Consider the following 5469-nt stretch of genomic DNA (forward strand, 5'->3'; position numbering starts at 1 on the left):
TTTGAATAAGGGCAGAGAATCCCCTTGCAGCAGTGGCAGCTCCTGTGACTTAGGGCACCGTCTCCTCCACCTGGCTATCTCTCCATTTCTCTTCAGCAGCAATTGCTAGAAAGGAATTAACTCATAGTATGTTTGAATAAAAACCAAATAAAATTTAGTTTTGAACTGTCCAAAGTTGATTTCATTGTGGTCTTGAACAAAGACCATGTTCTGCTCCTCAGTCCTCTCCTTCCCACCTTTTAAGCATTGTGTCTCATTGCTGTGGCAATCTGTGGCAGCCTGGAGGTGAGTGTGGATGCCCAAAAATAATGTGATTTTCCTTCTCCCAGAAGGGATGGGATGGCCTCTAGATCTGCCTGTCTCCTCAAGAAGTCCAGAAGCCTTGGTCACAAATCACATGTGAAAGAATAAAGAGAATAAAGTCAATAGCCCCACAGCTCCTTGTGCAGAGGAGCTGGCGCTGGGAGCCCTGCATGCCCTTCCCAAGAGGACAGGTAACATTGCCTGATAATCACATGTGCCCACCAGGGAAAGCCTTAACTTTTCTTATGTTTTACTGTGCCTCAGAAAGTTTACTCTTGCTCTCTTTTGTGTGCTACTTTCACTTGGTAACCATGTGTAACTGGTTTTTGCTACAGCCAAGCCAAACCTGTGCCAGTACATTCAATAGCAGATGAAATCCTTCCTTCCTGATAGGATGGGCTGAAAAAGGACTGTGGCAGTTTGCTTAAGTAGGGTGGGGTTGGTACCAATAAATAGTTGAATTCCCTGGAGGCCAATAGTATAGAAAATGAAAAAAATCTACCTAGATGATTGTGTAAGGATCACCTCTGGTTTAGTCATATTTCCATGAAGCATTGCTCCAGTGGAGTAATGCTCCAGGACTTCTTCAGGCATTGAACATAGATTTGTGTTTTACTGAGATAAAGCGGGATGTCATCTGTGAAAAGAGCAATTTATGTCCTTTGTCATGGATTGTGATGCCTCCAATCTCTGGAGATTTTCTGATAGCTATTGCTAGCGGTTCAGTGGACAGAGCAATCAGAGGAGGTGACAAAGGACACACTTGCCTTCTGCCTCTCTAAGGAAAAAGTCATTCAAATAAAGGAGTCTCCAAGAGTCATTCAAACAAATGAGTGCACACCCTCTGGCTTTCTGTGGGCTTAATGAACCCTATTCACCAGAAGCACAGCCTTGTTGACAAGCCCCTGTCTTTGGAGGCAGAAGGAGAATGCTGAAGGAAAGTCAGTCAGATTTGTTTTCTCTGAAGGAGTGCAAAGACAATTTTCTGCCCTTGCCTAGGACTGTGGGAGCTGCACAATCCTGGGGATGCAGCGACCTACTTCTCTGCTGGCTCAGGCTTTGCTTTTTTTCCTGGGATTTTGCTCTGATTTCAAACAAACATTTGCTTCTCTGCTAAGAAATGGGTTTCACACAGTCCTGAGGCAATCATGATTTTAGGAGAGCCTATTTGCTTCTTCCTCTGCATTATATTTTATATGAGGACAGCAATTTTGTGCATGAAATAACTTCAAGAGCTGGCAAGTTCCAAAAATGTTTAAATTGTTGTGTGCATATGAAGCCATATCACACAACTGTGCTTTGTTTTGCTGGTTTGTTTGGTTGGGTTTTTTAAGTTTATGTTCCCCTCCCTAGGATAAAAGACAGGGAAGCAAAGTGGCTACTCAGCTTCAGGCACCAAGCTGCCCACTGTGCCTTTGATATACAGCCCCCTTGCCCATATGTACAGTCATGTGCTCACATAACTCTTCCTAACTGTGGGAAATGAAAAGGAAAATGTTAAATTTGGTAATATTTATCACAATCATTTTTCAAGAGCAAGAGTGAGACTACTGGTCTGTTGAGAAATGTGGCCTTTTAATAGTCATCTAGGATTACCCATTTATGTGAATAATAAAAATCTCTTAGGCAGATAGAGAAAGTAGGGTAAAACTTTATAATGGAGTATATATTCTCTAGCACAGATAATGACTGAAGGCCTTGGAGTTTGAAGAAATGTCAATTCATCAAGGTTTTGTCTTTTTTTTTTTTTTCAAGCTCTCCATTTTGGAGATTTCATGGAAATAATTGAGTTTTCTACTATTGGACCAAGAGTCTCATATATGCATGAGTTTAAAGAAAGAGATTATTAAATATCTCACCATTTAATATCTAGATAATTTCATCCAATAAAATCCTGTGCAGCAAGTAATTTAAATTGGTACCCTATTTATGGCAGACAAAACTGCTCACTACCATCTGCTTCGTGGTTTTAATAGATGAAGTGTTAACTGCATGTTGCATAAAATTCATTGCGACTAGGTTAATTAAATGGCTGTGCTTCACTTCCTGCACTCTGGTAATAAGATGACAACCTCATCTGAATTTATTAACCCTTGCCACTTTCAGTACTGTTATCACCCATTCAACCACCTTTGGTCAACAAAAACGAAATAAATCACAATAACAGGAGACATAACCATATTGGCTAACAAAATAGATATTGATTAGCATCTTCTAAAGCAAATATGTCAATCTAGTCTGATTTTATTTTTGAGAAGGTCATTGAAATCTGCTGGAGTATCAGTAGAGTGAGTAAATGATGATGCAGTAGGTTATTGGAAAACAGTGCAAATCTAATCTTTGGTGCTAAACAGTCTAAATGACAGCTTCACTATGGGAAGCTGGAGAGGCCTTTAGAGTCTTCAGCTTTCTATTTGAGCAAGCAGACCTTAAATAGCCTGCTGCAGCAGGCCCTTAGAGAGGGCTCAAAGCCAGACTTCTGAGTGTCACTCCAGTCACAGCCATTTCTGTCCCTTCCAAAGAGGGAGCATGAGGTGAAGCTGCTTCATCTACACCCATGCCCTGGCCACCCCAGCACTGGCTCAAGCCTTAGTGACTGCAGATGCAAAGATTCTTCTGAGCTGTGGCCAATAGAATCTGTCTGCAAGTGGGACTGGTGCATGGTGAGGAAGGACCTGGCAGAGGCATCTCCAGGTACCAGTTCCTGGAGCCAGCCTCTTCTCCACCACTTGCACTCTTCAGATATTTAAAAAAGTTAATTTCAGGCAAGTACACAAAAAGCAGTCTTGTTTGCTCTACTGAAATGTACCAGGAGAGATCAAGACCATGCATCAAAGTTGTAGTCATTTTTGCCCTTCAGAACCAGGCACTGAAGGGTTTTTGGAGGACTTCCAGTCATTCCCACTGTAGGTTTCCCTCTCTGCCTCGCTCTCACCTGGCTATCGCTTCTGGAAACAGCTCCTGTGTCATGTCCAGCCCCCTGGTCTAAGCAGGCTCCAGACACTGCCTTTGAGGGTGTTTTTATGTGGCCTAGTGAGGACAGTCATGTGGCTCCCTCCTTCTGTGCACCAAAGTGGTGGAATGAATTCCAGCTCCAGTTCACAAGTTCAGCTGCACCAAACCGGTTCAACCTGTCTTGGGTATTATTGTGCCAGCACTGGGCTTTGCCTTCCAGGGATGTAGATAAGATTTGTTTTTTAAACACAACAGGGAAGTTTTCATTTATGCTGAGGGTTGTAGTTAGAAATAAGTTCATAAGATGAATCATAACTGTTTAGACACCAGAATAAAATATCTTACTCCACTTGTACTCAAGAAGCTGACAAACCTCCCCCATTCTGCCCCTATACCTAGATCCCAAAACTCGTCCCTGTCCCAGCCACGAAGAAAAATAGCAAAATCAAAGCAACTTGCTCCATACAGTCTCACCTGTGCTGGGGATGAGGAGACCATCAGATGAACTGATTTATTTCTCAGATGCTGGAAGTCTCAGCCTGATGTCAGCCGGCACTGAAACCAGATTTACCAAAAAGTCCCTGTCCCTGTCCAGACTAGGGTGCATTCAGTTCCCAGAACAGACTGGAAGTGGAGCTGTGGCAAAGTTCTGGTAGGCAGAGAGCAGGATGGACAGCACACCTGGAATTTAATGAAACTGTTACTGCAGCTATGAGCTGCCTGTGACTAGGAATGGCAATGACATTGGTAACCATTGGATGCTATCTCTGAATATTCAGTCTTCCAAACACTTCCTTTGCCTGATTATTGTAATCAATAAATAAGTTATTAAAAATAGGGAAGGACAGCCTGTTTTTCAATCTTTTCCTTTAAATATTAATTTAGACCACCATTTTTTCCCTTTAGAGACCTGAAGTTCCCTTACAGTATTTATTGTGATAAATGTTGTTTGATTTTGAATTCTGCTTACTCTTAACTTGTACAAGGAGGTAACATTTCAGGCAACTACTATTCATGTGCTTTAAAGAACTCAGTATTAAATTGCTGTAGTTCCCAGAAGCACTTTTCTCTCCCTGCGGAGTCACTGTACACAGCATTTGAAATGTTGGCCAAATGCAATATGTTCTCAAGCAAAGTGGGTAATTTAGATGGTGTCATGCTAACCAAAATTTAACCTTAAATGTTGACGTTCAGTTCTTGGGGAAGGTCCATACAGAAGCTGAAGTTGCTGCAAATCCTATTCCAAAAGCATATGTAGGAAATGTCCTCGATAGGGTTTGTGGGATTCTCCTGTATGAGAGGTGGATGGTGTTCACTGTGGTTGTTTCCTCACACAATTGCAAGGCACAGACAAAAATATCATGTTTGGCTCGTCTATGGGTGCACTTTCTGAGCATGGCAGATTTTGTGCACCTTCCCCAGTTAAATGTTAAATTCTCTTCACATTTTCAAAGTATTGAAATATCTTCCATCCCAGAGGCAACCATTTCAGTGGGGAGCAGCTCACATCTTCATTGGGGTGTGGACAAAGGGCTTCTTTTGGCATTTTTGCACACCACAACAGTTAAATTATAATACCTCCTTCTGTTGTTTTTTTCCTCCTCACACAAGACACAATATTCTAGATGGTCTGTGTTTTTCATCTCCCAACACTGCTGGCAACTTTCAATAGAGCAGGATGAAAGTTTTTAGTGGAAAGAAAGCAGGAAACAAGATGCTCTATCTGAAGCCAGGAGATAGACTTTGAGTGTTCCTGCTCTAGAAACTACAGTTATGGGATTTGAACAAATCCAGGAGCACATGTGTACTCTAGAAAAGTCTTTAATGTATCCATCATGTCCTGGAGATAACAGGGCCTTTACTAAACTTTCCCCTTTGTAGCTTCATGTCCACAGGAGGGCACCCAGGACAGGGAGATGAGATCATAGCCAGGCCCTCTGGTTGGGTAAGTGGAGAGCACCTTCTCCCTTTGCTGTGCTGTATGTTTGCCACAGAATCAACAAATTTAGTGAACCAAGCTGTCTTAATTCTGATAGAAAGGAGTAAACAAAGGATCTTCTATTTCTGGAGCACAAGCAGTGGGTGATCAGTGCATTCATCAAAACATCAGTACACTGGTTCAAGTCCCTGATCTGCACCAGGCATGCAGAAGATATACTTAGATAAAATTCCCATTAAGTGTTCATCTGTCCACAAGCTCTGGGTAAATTG

The sequence above is a fragment of the Molothrus aeneus genome, chromosome 4 (genome assembly GCF_037042795.1).
Source record: "Molothrus aeneus isolate 106 chromosome 4, BPBGC_Maene_1.0, whole genome shotgun sequence".
Lineage (NCBI taxonomy): Eukaryota > Metazoa > Chordata > Aves > Passeriformes > Icteridae > Molothrus > Molothrus aeneus.